The sequence below is a fragment of the Melozone crissalis genome, unplaced genomic scaffold, assembly GCF_028551555.1.
Source record: "Melozone crissalis strain CALT ecotype California unplaced genomic scaffold, PUWL_Pcris_2 ptg000005l_1, whole genome shotgun sequence".
Taxonomy (NCBI): Eukaryota; Metazoa; Chordata; class Aves; order Passeriformes; family Passerellidae; genus Melozone; species Melozone crissalis.
The window spans coordinates 29408321-29423281 of NW_026535783.1; positions in this window are offsets into that span (position 1 = coordinate 29408321).

Below are 14961 nucleotides of genomic sequence, written 5' to 3' on the forward strand. Positions count from 1 at the left end.
TTTCTGACCATCACCTTGTAGATTTTAGTAATCTGTGGAGGTACCTGGAATCAGCCACTCTCTGAGCCATACTTTTGAGTTAAAAGGGCTCCTGCTCTGCTCTGACCTGGCACCACCATGATGCCACAGAATCATGTAACCTCCAGCACAGCAGTAGCTCTGAACACCACACTACCTTAGGAAGATAGGTCTGGGTTCAAATGTTCATCCTTTGTTTATTTTCTTGGTCTTTTTTTTGTGTGTTTGTTTTCTTTGATCAAGAAAAAAGTTTTTTCTTTTGGACCTGATGGAATAGATCCAGTTTTCATAGGGAGCAGAACATCAAACAGCTCAGTCATCCTGGGCCCTGAGCTGCAGGGCCCACCTGAAAGGAATATGAAATGAGTTTTTGGCTGTAACTATTATGTCTGTTTGAGAGGCCTTAAGCAGATCTTACCCCAGGAGGAGGTTTCTAGCTATCCATGGCCTGTGCTCTACATTGGAATAGCCATGCCCCTTGGTTATTCTATTCCTTATGGAACAGCTGGACCTCTTGGCAGGTTGGCCCTGTCTAGATGCCTGGTGCCCACCAAAGCTGCTCTATCACTTCCCCTCACAGATGGGCAGGGGAGAGAGAACACAAGGAAAGGCTCAGGAGCTGAGATAACAACAGAGAGAGATCACTCACTGCTTACCATCGCCAGCAAAACAGACTTCACTTGGGTTGAATTTACTAGCAATCAAAATCAGAGCAGGATAATATGTAAAACTAATCCTAAAAACACCTTCTCCCTACCCCTCCTACCTTCTCAAGCTAAACTTTATTCCCAGTTCTCTATCTCCTCCCACAAGTGGTGCAGGGAGTTGAGGAGAGGGGGTTAATGGTGAGTTCACCACACATTATTTCTCATGCTGCTTTCTCCTCAGGGAGAGGAGTCCTCCCCCTGCTCCACTGTGGGTCCCCCACAGGGTCACAAGTCCTACCAGAAACCTGCTCCAGCATGGGCTCTTCTCTCCATGGGTCTGCAGCTCCCTGCCAGGACCCTGCTCCAGCAGGGGCCTCCCAAGGGGTCACAGCCTCCTCTCAGGCATCCACTTATTCCAGTGTGGGGAATGTCAGTCCTGGCACCTGGAGGACCTCTTTCCTCACCTTTTCTCGATGTCTGCACAGTTGTTCCTCTCACATATTCTCACTCCTCTCTTCTCTGGCCATAGTTAATGCTTCACAAGAACTTTTTTCCTGTTTCAGAGGAAAACAGAGTCATTACTACCATCTCTGACTTGGCCTTGGCCAGCAGAGGGTCCATCCAGGAACCATCTGGCATTGGCTCTGTTGGACGTGGGAGAGGCTTCTGGTAGCTCCTCACAGAAGCCATCTCTGTAGTGCCTCCATTACCAGAACCTTGCCATGTAAACCAAATACAACTTCCCAATGCCCTGGGATTCTTGATGCTTATAGAGAGTTGCAAAGATAACTTTTTCTTCCTTTGCACCCTGTTTCCACCCTTTCTCTATGCCTGAGCTCTCCTTTGGTGCCTCCCACTCACTGCACTTCTCTAACCCTAACAGTGCATCTCCATCTGCTGCCTCAGGCTGCAGCTGGCAGCCCTCCCAGCTCCCCTCCCTCCCTCTTTGCCTTCCCTGCCCAGGTGTGTGTAGGCACTTTGCTGTGCAGCAAACTGAATACACCCTCCTGAGGAGAGGACAGAGGGAGTGCATACCAGGTTATCCTCCACGGTTTCACCTGTCAGTGTGCAGAAGCAGAAAATCTCAGATGCGAACTAATAAACTGACCAACAAGTGCAGCTGTAGAAGGGAGGGAGCCTTTGCCTAAGGTGAGTGTCATGAGCCTGCAGGTTCAGCACAGCCTTGCTTCCCTGGGCTGGGCAGGGCAAGGGTAAAGCCACAGCAAGAATGTGGCCTTAAAACTATGTGGGCTTTGTGGATTTGCCCCTTGGTTCTAAGGAGATCTTGGATCTCCCTACTTTTTGGGTTCTGTGTTTAGCAGGCTTAAACAGGGGAGAAAATGAAGGAAAATCCCAGACAGAAAATTACACAAAATTGAGACTAATGTAAATACTTTGGGGAAAAACACCAGCATGGAGAGACTTGTTGCTATTCTCCAAAACACTCTTTAGAAAACCCAAAACTTGAAGGCAATTAAAAAGTACAACAGAGGTGCCAGATTGCCTCTGCTTTTTTTTTTTTTTTTTTGCCTGTTTTGCCACAGGCCAAGGCTCTCCAGCATTTGCCGTTCAGATTAAGTAAGAGTTGACTGGGAAGGAACGTATTCCAGTATCTTTCTCTCATCAGTGTAACCTTTTGAGGGGCAATGGAGATTTAACTCCACGTGCTGGTCAGCTTGGTGGATCTCAGGAAATTAACAACTCTTCCTTCTCAACTATATTGTCTCTATTACAATGCAGCTGTCGGTGTTGGACAAAATGCCTTCTTAATGACTATTCTGAAGCCTGTTTCCAGACCACCTGAGAGCACACACTGTTGGTAAAGACAAACCCAGCCAAAACCAGTTGTACAAATGACTGGACATCTCATTATGCCACGAACACCTTGAACCATCAATATCCCCCTAGGATCGCCTCTTGCCTTTCTAAGGTGCTGGAGTCTCACTGATTGCAGATTCTGGAGATTTTAAGGGACATTTTTGCCCATGGGTGGCAGTTTGGGAACAGCTACGTGGGCTTTCCTGTGCCTGTGCAGCTGTGGCTCTGACAGCATGACTCACAACAAGCTTTTCCCAGTGCTTTACCAGTTAATTCTTTCAGTTTCTTTAAATGAGACACAGGGCAAATGTGACTCATTGTCATTTCTGGAAATGACAGACTTGCAAAGTGAGGCCCAGGGGAGTGTCTGCCTTGTGTCATGCAGCTGGGATCAATGGGCAATTGCCTCCCGACCTCACTCCCTTTCCCTTCTACTTTCAAAATTAGCATTCCTACTTGAGTTTTGACAGCCAATACCAGGAAAGACTTTCTGTTTTTCTCTGTTGACTTTGTGTGAAGTTAATGTTCTTGGTAGAAAGAAAGACAAATTGCTTGAATGGAAGAACCTGTCAAATTTTGTGCTGGTGTTTCTTTATTAAAACCACATACTTTGATTCCTCTCTGCACACACCAGCCTTGCCAGGAAGGCAAATCTCTTCTTGGGTAGATCCATGGCTGTTAGAACTGGTCACTGTGGTGCCGGCAGCTGGGCTAGTGCATCGTGTGTACCATTTTGTACTGTTTCTGACTGCTCCGTGGCACTGCAGCAGCCCCTCCCTGGAGCAGGCACCCCCAGCAGAACGTGTCCATCTGGCTTGCTGCTGGTATAGCAGCTGCAGCCTGGCCTTTTGGTGTGCAGCTCTTCCCTGGTACTTCCCAAATTAAAACCACGTGGGCCTTCTGCAAAGCTGCTGCTTCACTCTAACAGTCCTCATGATCTACAGTAGCACTGGTGTTAGTCCTGCCTAAACTTCTCCAGATGCAGAACAAGCCATCTTTGCTATCAGGACACATAGAGAGCACTTTAGGAACCTTTGCCCCGCTGCTGTGTAACACAAAGGGTCAGGCAGCACTTTTGAGCTTTTTGGGCTGTGAGCTTAGGAGAGGTGAACAAAAAAGTAAAGAGAACAGAACACAACAGGGAACTTCATTTTACTCTTGTGCCTTAATGTCTAAGTCAGGGCTTGCCCAGCTATGTGGTACCCAGCCAAACTGGGCACACCACTGAGAGAATCACCAGAAGGATGAACCTGCATCTACCTTAACTAGACAATTTTGCACTGACAAGAAGACCTAGGTGGCTTTCCAGGCTGTTTCATGCACAGCTCTCCCCATGGTCACAGCTAATAATTTTAAGTGGTGTGCATGTTCTTACGGGAACACAGCCCAATGGAAAAAGACTGCACACATAATTAAATGTAGCCCTCCCAAGTGACTGCTCTGCTTTCAAGGCACCTGCAGCTGGGTGAAAAAGATGAAACTTCAAGCCTCCACACATCTGGGCTTGCAGCAGACTGTAGTCACTGCAGACTTAGACACAGGAGCTTAGCATTTACAGAGGTTCACGAAAAGCAGGCGTGGTGTCTGCCCCCTCTCTTCACCTCCTGGTGCTTGCTGGTGGGCTGGGCATAGCTGGCACACCCCCCAGCAAGGACACCCTTTGGAAAGACTGCAGGTGGGTTTGGCAGCCTGGACATCTCTGCATGTTTGCCAGTGCTGGGGAAGGAGGACAGCAGTGCACACAAGGGCAGCAGTGCACACAAAGCTGTGTCCTTGTAACTTGGTCACCCCAGGGTGTGGGTGGAGTAAGCACAATGTTCAAGGCACTGAAGTGGGAACCTGGGCAAACAGCAGTGAGGTAGTGTCTGAGACCACAGAGCAAATATTTGCCTGCAATGCATTAAGGGAGATAACTGAAAGGCAGCCAACAAAGGGTGGAGGAGTCTGGTGGAGACAAGGCCCTGCTTGTTTGCCCAGCAGTGCAAAGGACATAAATGCAAAATCAGGGCCATTTGGGCCTCTCAAGAAGCTGTAAAAGGTGAAAAACAAGAGGGGGCCTGTTACAGCCCGTCTCCACGTGCCTAAATGCCCTCTGAGCCCTGGTTGCTCACCTGCCTCTCATCTGCTGGCTTGTACCTCTGAGAAGCAGCTTTCCAGGCAGGGACAGGGAGTTAAAGTGCTGTCTCTCTTGCTCCACACCTGCAGAAGGAGCTGAGCTTTGCCTGGGAAGATGGAGGTGGGGGGTGAGCACAGCTGGCACCAGCTCCTGATCCCATCTTGAACTTCCAAACCTCACAGTTTGCATGGTCAAACAAACTGCATCTACCTCCTGCTGGATCTGTGGCATTAGGTTTTTCATGATCCACTCAGTTAGGAATCTTTGTTACCTGATTAGGATGCAGGAGCAGGATGCAAGAGTAGATCATGGACTTACCACCAAGGCAGAATTAGAGCCCCTTATGTTCAAGGAATCAGATTTTAAAAGGCAGAAAATATTTTTTGTGATGCTTTATTCTGAGCAGTAGCAAAACTCAGGCTCTGTCTGGACCAGACAGATGTCTGGGTTGGTGCCAAGTTGCTGACATCATTTTATTAGTACCTGGTTTTGCTGTTCAACAATTCCATGTGTATCCTGCTTTCTCAGACAGATTTGGTAGCACAGGGAAGGCTTCATCCCGGTGGTGACAGCTGCCTTGGCCCCAGAAGTGGGAGTTTTGATGTAACTGTGTCTTCCCCAACATCACTGGAGCAAGAAGTCCTGGCTCCTGGACAGACAGAGATCACAAGGGCATCTCCTTTCACCCCACTGCCCCTCTCCCAGAGCACTTTGGATGGTTTTCTTTCAGGTTTCTTCCGCTTTTTGCTGTGAAAATCCTTGTTGAGTCAGACATCACCTTCATGTTCAGAGGTGAAAAACTGCTCATGTACTGCTCTACCCTTCAAGTGAAGCCTCCTGGCCTCTTTGGAAATGAAGAGGTGCTGGGTGATACACTCCAACACCTGAAAAGAAAGAGTTATGTCCCTGAGGAATAATCAATTATGTCCCTGAGGAATGGTTAATCTTCCATCCCTGGACTGGATAACGCTTCCTTCCTTCAGTAACTGTTATGGGCAGAGGTAGGTAGCCCTGGTGAAGGGGCCAGCCTCCAGAACCTGTCCTGCTCTCTGTGTTGTTGCATTTCTCCCCATCTCTGGGCTTCATGTAGGGGCTGTGCCCCCAGGGGAAAAGCCTGCCCTTCAAAGGCATCTACCTCACACCCATCCAAGAGAAACCTGGGAAAGAAGGGCTGATGGTACTGTGGGAATTACGATTATTTTCTCAACTGATTTGGGTTGTTTTGCACTCCCTTTTTGTCCCAAAACTGTTGCAAGCTGGAAACATGGTACCAGGTTCTGCAAAACTGCTTGCTCAAGGACAGTGAGACTGTGGAGCCATTTGACACAGCTCCCTGGCTGACAGCAGCAGACACCTCAGAAAAGAGTATGATAAAAGACCTTCCTTCAGCTACTGCTGATAAGCATTTGGGAACTTTTGGATGGAAAGGTTGTTCTGGGGCTTCCAGTTATCAGTTCTTATGGAACTAATGTCACAGGTTTGTTTAGAAGCTTTGGGGAGCTGTAGAAATTCTTAACACCTCCGGTTCTGTCAGCAGAGGGTAACTGTGTGTCTTGTGGAGCAGCTCATCCTTTTGCTGAATTTAGAAACTATTCTCTGCTAACTCCCTCTGGTGTCACCCACACCTGGTGGTATCAGAAGAGGTGAGTAGTGGTTTTCCTGTCACATCTCCCATCAGAGTCCTGGTTTAAGATCTCTGCTGTACCTTCTCTGTTTCGCAGGTGAAGCATTCTAGTACCTTTGCTGTGTCCAGGCAGAGAACTGTGCTTTACTTCCAGTTTCCCAGAGTCTGCCCTCTCTTGTCACTGGACCCATCTTGAGGTGGGGAGACCAGAACTAGGTGGAGGGCTCACAGTGAAGAAGAGTAAGAATTCTCTAGTCACATATACCAGAGGATTAAATTACCTTTATTACCTCTCTCATAATTCTCAGCCTTTTATTTGCTTTTCTAACCACCGCTGAGCACACCAAAACATTCACAGCAGCTCTTGGGTCTCTTCCTGAGTGGCAGCAGCTGACATGGAGTTCATCAGTCAGCACCCACGGAAAGGATTGCTTTTGTCCCGTGCCCACTACTTTGTGTTCATCAGAGCTGCATTTCATCTGCTAATTTATTGCCCAATTATTCTGACATTGTGGGCACATTCTGATGTTGTTAAGTAAAGAGACAGAGCTTGTTAGACTCCTGTCTGCCAGGTAAACCTTGGAAATATGAGTAAGGAGAACAGGATCCCTGAGCTTGCAAACCATCTGAAATAAGAGTGTAAAGGTATAACTTACCCTGTCCTCAATGAAGCCACTATTGCTACTTGTCAGAAAAACAGAGATCAAAGATTGATATATAGAGATCTACCAATCCACTCTTGTTTGAGTTCTTTTTCTTTTGGGTCAGCCTTTGGATCTGGTTATGCCTTTGGAAAACCTAAGGCTTGCTCCAAATGCTGGATTGCACTTCAGCACCCAGTGTTGTTGCTGGGGAGTGGTGACTTTCCCCACAGCAGATGGAGCGCTCATGTGACACTTCGTACACTATGTATCATCTATTTACATCTTTTTTTACATTAGCAACAGATGGCTTGGCATAATTATATTTTTTAAATTAGGGGGAATATGTATCTAAAACTTCACACATTTTCTAGAGCCTATTTTACTATTCCTTTTTACTTTTGCAGCAACAGCGCTGAGGTCTTACGGAAGGACCTCCCTTGTCCTTCCATCACCTTCTGTGAAGAGGTGTCACACTAAACAGGCAGGTAGATACAGTATAGCAGTAAGCAAGCAGAAACTCCCCTGGTCCTGCAAAGGGAGAGGAAAAGGCAGCTTGGAAGGGAGCAACACAAAAGGGAGAAGAAACAGACTTATGGGCAGTAGTAGGAGGGAAGGGGAAAAAGAGAAGCACCAGGAGTGACAAAATATACCTTCAAAAGCTAATTGAACTCAAGCCCTACAAAAGCATAACCTTGCTTCAGAAATACAAAACCTAGCAAAACCTGAGTTCAGCAGTTAGTTTCTTCATGGTCCCTTTTTTTGGCATTTAAGGCTGTAAGCGTGGGGTCTCTGATACTGAATTTTTCTCAGGAAATATGAGACTTGTCGTGAAGAAGGGTTAATGTAAACCAGGACTTTTCCATGCTCATGTGACTCTCAAAGCTGGGGCTGTAAGCAGGGTGCCAGGCTGCTTTGGTTTAGCAGTGCTGATGCTGTTAGAAGAAAAGAAGATGCACTCGTTAGGACTATGGGAAGAGATACAGCATGACCATGAGCAGCCAAGATACTGAGATCTCTTTATCAGACCACATTTGCCTGGAAAGTAAAAGGTCCTTGAACAACGAGGAGTGAAATACATCCTCAACATTGCCAAATGAATCATCATTCTTGTGCACAATGTCAAACCTTGAACACCTGGCAATGCTCAAACTGCTGCCTTTTGTTGGGAAGGGACTGGGCTTTAGTGGGAGTGGGCCTTCAGAGAAGGGCAGGAGAATGCAATCGGGACACAGCAGGTTTAATCTGCATTCTTTACTGCAAAGGGCTGTGTCAGAGGGAAAGGAGATCCACAGGGGAGCACATCTGTCCACAACCTCATCATTGCCACAGTGCTGTCCGTAGGCAAGTACATGATCTTTCTAGTGCCAAGAGGAAGAATTAGAGTACAGCTCTGGGTGGAAACATCTCTCAGGCAATGGCCCGTGGGCAGTACCAAGATCTGCAGACAGAGCTCCGGGCAAAGGCTGTGGTACCCCTTGGTGACCAGCGGGCTATGTGTTTGTAAGTAGATCTTTCCCAGCTCAGGCATGCACACCTGCTGAGATGTCATTCTTTTGCCAAATTATTTTGACCCATGCACCTTTGCTGCAGCGTATCAGATGATGTGCCTACTGGTTCTTGCTTGGTGTTTCTCAGCAAGCAAACATGGTATGGTGGGTGGATGCAAACCTAGTTTACATTTTTACACTACTTTTACTCCTCTGTAAATCCTACTCAGTAATGACTAATCCCCAAGCTGATTCCCCTTTCCCATTCGGATTATTTTATTTTTGCTAAATTTCTGTACTTGATAAAATTTAACCCTTTAGGGTCTTCTTGTTTTGATTTTTCACATGCTACATGGAAAAGTGGTTTGCTCTAAAGCAGTACCCCAATGAGATTAAAGGACATATCCCTTCCAGGAAAGCATAAGTACCAAACAAGAATGTACAGAAAGTGCAGATTGAAAAAGAAACTATGGCAGATACCTACAAGGAGTCAGGTGAGGTATCTGGGTATAGGTGTACTTTCCAGAGGAGCCCACCTGTCCTATGTCTGTTCCTGAATCTTCCCATGATGTCAGGGACAGCTTGGACTATGCAGTCTCTACTTACCTGCCCTCATCTTTATCAAGATTGACACACACAGGAGTCACTGGGTAGTGACTGGCTGAAGCAAACAGAGCAGAAGAACAGAAGCAAGCTCATGTTAAGCTTCTCTGAAAAGCGTTGTGCAACCAATTCATTCCTGCTGGGCTCTGGACACTGTATCTGCAGCAGCTCAAAGAAGAAACAGATACCCTGAGAAGCCAGGTGGTGCCCAAAAAAGTTGGAAAGCCCTGCTGCAGGATGAAGGAGCACAGTGTGAGGACAACCCCACCAACTCACAGGGGTGAGGGCCAGCTGCCACCTCCAGCTCAGCCCTGTCTCTGGGGAATGGCTTTCCTCTGCAGTGTACAGTGAAGCTGCTCTGCAGTGCTGAGGGAGCAGTGGGGCACGCCTTGCTTTGCTGCAGCACCCCTCCATTGGCTCACCAATGCTGAGGGCCAATGCCCAGCCCGCAGCTTCATCCTGGCCTTGCTTTTGTCTGCCTCACACTCCTCATGAGATCACCATGGGCCTCTGTTAGGATCTGACCTCGCTACCCCTCATACCTTGCAGGGGGCTGTTGTTTAGGGATTTCCTGGCCAGCTAGTTCTCCCCTGACTCCCTCTCTCTTTCAAAGGGTAAAGATCTCCCTGCTTTCTTCTTCCATTCCTGGCAATGAAACATCAGCAGTTGGGGATTATGGGATGTTTCAGCTATCCCCTACACCCCTTTGCCCCAGATCTACCACAGCAGCTGCAGTGCCCCTGTGAGTCACTAAGGCCGTCACTGAGGGCAGCAGCCCACAGTGAGCAGAACAGGAGGAAGGACGGAAGTTCTGCCAGGGCTGGGGCAGTGTGGCTAATTCTGCTGCTGATCTAACATCTCTAAAAAAATATTATCAATAACCTGTTTCTTCCAAGCAAAGTGAATCAAAAGTGAAAATCTGAATTCAGTGAAGGGTTTGCCCAGCAGCTCAGAATGGGAAATTCATGGGATTTCCAGAGAAGCGGCTTTGTTGGCACCATGTTGCCAGTCCTTGTGATTTTAATCAAGTATCTTACACGGTTGGTTTCTTTCCTAGGGTTCTTGCAGTTGCAGTATGATTACTGAGTTTTCTCTTCTCCTTTTCATATTGAGGCAATCTTTACTTGTGGGAGCTGTGAAAGAAATCATGAGAACAAGAAGCCCAGGGGCCCAAAATACCTATATGTAAATAAAGGTTAACACCACAGAGATTATTTTCAAAGCAATGCTTTGTTTTTCATCAAGAAAAGACTTGTACCTGACAACCTCAACGACAGAGAAAACCAGTCTCTCCACATGTGACTGAAACTGAATGCAACTGCTCCTTAGTATGTGGGCTCTTCTCCAGCCTCCCAGGCGCAAACACAGCCTGCTTAAATAGGAGGTCTGCGTGATGCCTTGTTCCTTCTGGTGCTTCACTCTCCACTTGCAGCTACCAGACCAGGGAAGTTATAGGTGTAAGGAAAAAGTCTGCTGGACTTCAGATCCTGCACCTTTTTTTGGAAAAGGCACCAGACCCAGAATGCCTAGCTGCTTGCACGGACAGGAGGCAGAACCACGGAGCTGTAGTAAACTGTCTTCAGGTTGCTGCATGAGGAGTTTTGCCCTTTAACAACGGACACATCTAGCTTCCCTCCATGCCTGTGAGATGCAAAAGCACTAAGGGGTTGGCTGGAATGGATATTCAGGGGTAAGGTGGGAACTGTTGCAGTATATAAGCAAGCGATTCATCAAAATTTGTTTTGTGATCTTCATTTTGGTTCTTGCAGAGAACAGTAAGAAAGTAGGAGGGGAATGAACAAAACAGCCAAATCCTGCAAGGAAAAGAGAAATTTAACTAGAGCAGCTTCAGGTCACGTTGGTCGGATGCTGAAGACCATAGACATAAACTGTCATAAGCTAGCAAAATGATGAGGCATAATTTGGGTCAGCCTGCATTACCATGACCCTCCTTAGAGCCCACACATAGTAACAACCACATCAGACAGCATCAAGTCCTGGCAACTAGACGGTGAAGAAGGCTGGAAGATAAAAATGTGACCTTCTGCTCTGGAGAGTAAGGACACATCCCATGCAATGATGGGAAGCCTATCCCTGAAAAAGATGGTTTACCAAGTAGTTCTTGACTGCCCTGTATGAAGTGTGGATTATTTTCAGGTTTTGCTTTATCCCCATCTTGGTAAAAGAAGAAATGAGTTTCCAGAATGAAGGCAAAAGGGGGAAGGGGTAGAAAACAATTCTTGATTGTGAAGCACAGCATATGCTAGTGTGAAGCTGAACAGCTTTCCATGAAACATATTCTAGCCAAGCTATTACTAACACCTGATACACGCATGGTCCCCCATCAGTTGCCTGCCAGCAGTGAGCAATGGACTCAATATTATCAATTTTGTTCCTTTCCCCTCTCCTTCTCTCCCACCAATTAATCATCTGTTAATCATGAGAAACAGTCCTCTACTTGGAAAATATCGGACAAACAAGGAGTTTTGCCAATAAAATGGAATATTATAGTAAATAATCTTAGAGGTGTCCTGAAATAAGGTGCAGCCATATTGTTATGCCATAGATTTTAAACACTGCCATTAAGTAAAATTTCTGGGAAAAGGTAAGCTGGCCAGGTCTGCCAGCTGATGCAGACAGGTCAGAAACACCATAACCAATAAATGATGAGATCAAGCTTCTTTGGTCTCACATCTATTAAGGCCCAGACAAGCTGGCTTGAAAGCAGCCACCTTTTCATTGTCCTGCCCTTTCCCCAGGCAGGACTAGCTGTGCAAAAAACAGTCCCTACAGGTGTCAGCCTGCCTTCAGAGGCCTCCCAGGAGAGGTTCCACAACACAAAATCCCCTCCCCAATCACTTTGGCAAATTTGTTCTAGTCAAAGTCTCATTTGCTATCATTCAAACTCTGGCCATATGGGTTTCTCCAGTCCTACATAACACAGAAAATACAATCTTGTTTTAACATAAATAAAGACTCATATCTTCATCAGTCTATCCAGTAGTCAAAATACCAGTTTCTTCAACCCTTATTTCTGGATTTATTTTATAGTCTTGTCACAATTCTTGCGCCTTCCATCTAGCATTAGCATAAACAAAGAGAGACAAGATATTCACATGTCCTCATATGAGGCCATGCAGTACCCTGAGGGCCATACATACTGATGAGAGTATATTACACAGTTAGAAATTTACTTTAGGAGGACCCTTTACTTTAGGAGGACACCCCAACCTGCCACACCCTTTGATTTCACCTGTTCAGTAGAGCAGCCCTAACATTTGACATGAAGGTTGTGATAGAAATCCCATGGCAAGATCTGAGATTACTTATATCCTTTTATGTGGATGCTGAGGTGACAAACAGACAAGGCAGCATGGTACAGATGGGGCATACTAAGAGGCTGAATCCAAGCTGTAGAATATGAAATTGAGCTCTAAACTCCTGCTCTTTTCCCCTGCTTTAGCACTATTAATTATTTATTATTTGGATAGACTTCTCATGCCCTGAATGAAAAAAATTCTCACCTTACAAAAAGCACCTCTACTTACCACAGTGTCTAATGATGTGCTGTCCAAATGGGAGCAGGACCTCGAGACCTAGGGCTGCTCTAATCCTCTATAAATCCCTAAGTTGAATAAGACTGAAATTCAGCAGCTTCTTCCCTAGTTTAAAAATTCAGCACACACAACAGGGAAGAAGGCAACCTACTAGGACACCTAATCTCATAGAAATAGGGACAGTAAGACTTACTGCTCTGTCTCCATGGAACAAATGCCCATGTGGCTTTCAGTATGGGCGACTAACAGGCAGTTTTCTGTTTGGCTGACAGCTGGAAGCAGAAAACCTACCCAAAACTGCAACAATACAACAGACCTCCTAAAAAATCCATGTCCTTTGGCAGCCTTGGATGAGGAATTTTCAAGCGTTAAGATGAGCTTTTGCAAGCACATGGGCATCAGGTGTCAGGACAAGTGTAGCATGTTCATTCATCAAAATTCAACCTGATTTACAGCATCTTAGCAGTTATTCAATTACACATTTTCTGTAAACACTGGAATTGTGTACCAAAGAAGGCTACAAAGTTAACAAAAGACTTGGCCCAACTTGGCACTGGACTTCCCAGCTATGATTTGTTAAGGCATTTCTTAGCAGAATGTATCATGTCTTCCTGATGCCTTCATTCTGGAAACTCATTTCTTCTTTTACCAAGATGAGGATAAAGCAAAACCTGAAAATAATCCACACTTTATACAGGGCAGTCAAGAACTACTTGGTAAACCATCTTTTTCAGGGATAGGCTTCCCATCATTGCATGGGATGTGTCCTTACTCTCCAGAGCAGAAGGTCACATTTTTATCTTCCAGCCTTCTTCACCATCTAGTTGCCAGGACTTGATGCTGTCTGATGTGGTTGTTACTATGTGTGGGCTCTAAGGAGGGTCATGGTAATGAGTTTAATGCAGGCTGACCCAAATTATGCCTCATCATTTTGCTAGCTTATGACAGTTTATGTCTATGGTCTTCAGCATCCAACCAACGTGACCTGAAGCTGCTCTAGTTAAATTTCTCTTTTCCTTGCAGGATTTGGCTGTTTTGTTCATTCCCCTCCTACTTTCTTACTGTTCTCTGCAAGAACCAAAATGAAGATCACAAAACAAATTTTGATGAATCGCTTGCTTATATACTGCAACAGTTCCCACCTTACCCCTGAATATCCATTCCAGCCAACCCCTTAGTGCTTTTGCATCTCACAGGCATGAATTAAGAAAATCTCAGGACTGCAGCACAGAGAAGGAACATCCAGTTCTTCCAAGCCCAATCTTCATCTTCCTATAAACTTACAGAGACTATTTTCTGTTTGCTTACATTCTCATACACCTGGCTTTATGCTTTTGTTTGCTTGAGGATTGTTATGTGAAGGTGCTATCTGATCATCTGTACTGGTTTATCAGCCTGAAACCTCAGTGCTCATGGATCTGATGGAAAGGGTTGGACTGCTAGGGAAGGACATCTGACGTACAATACGCTTCTGGGACTAAGATCTTAGAAACTTTGTAATCTTTATTTTGTTTGGCAATCATAAAGACGAAAACCACTGAGGTAACTCTAAACATCCTGACCACAGACACTACAACAAAAACAGATCACAACTGCAGAAAAGTTACTGCCTGTAGAATCCTAGGAGACAAGAGGGCTAATGTGTATGTCTCAAAAAGTGATAGCCAGATGGAGCTATGGATTGTTGGTGACAACAGCCAGGAATTATTGGTAATAATACACTGAGAAAGAACAGGATATGGCTGGAGAAGAGGCCATAAGGAGGTAGAGCAACACATTTCTGGGACAAATGTCCTAGTTCTGGCTCCTGGAGATGAGCACAACACAGCAGAAGTGCAGGGATGAGGCTGAGAAGTGGGCATGGACTGTAAGAGGGGACTGAGACCACCAAAGATCCCCAAAGCCATCCCCAAACCATTTCCAGAAAAGTCTAGAGGAATGGACTGCACAGGGTTGCTAATTTGCATAGAAAGTGAGAAACTTATCTCCAAGGTGGGGACATTTATTTGTAAAAGGTATTCCAACCAAGCCCACATGTGTGGACATCCCCAGATGGATCAATGCTGGAGCTAGGACTGGTGACCTCTCTTTCCCTCTCTCCTTTCTTCTCTTTCTCCCGCTTTAATTAATTTCTCTCTTTCTCTCTCCCCTTTCACCTTACTCCTCTGTTCAAAACCCACTGCCATGTGTTCATAGAGGAGATAAGGTCCTAACTTATACCAATTTCCATGCCAAGTATGTAATTTACTAATAGAACTTTTTAAGTTTTTGTGGACCCTCTGACTTTTGTCATTCCTTTTGACCATGGGCACCTACAAATCTTGAGTACTCCCTTCCCCTCAAGGGTGGGACACCACACTTACAACTTTAATGCATGGAAGTGGAAAAAGGGGAAATAAAACAATATTGCATCCAGATAGTCAATAAAATAAAATAATTCAAGAGAA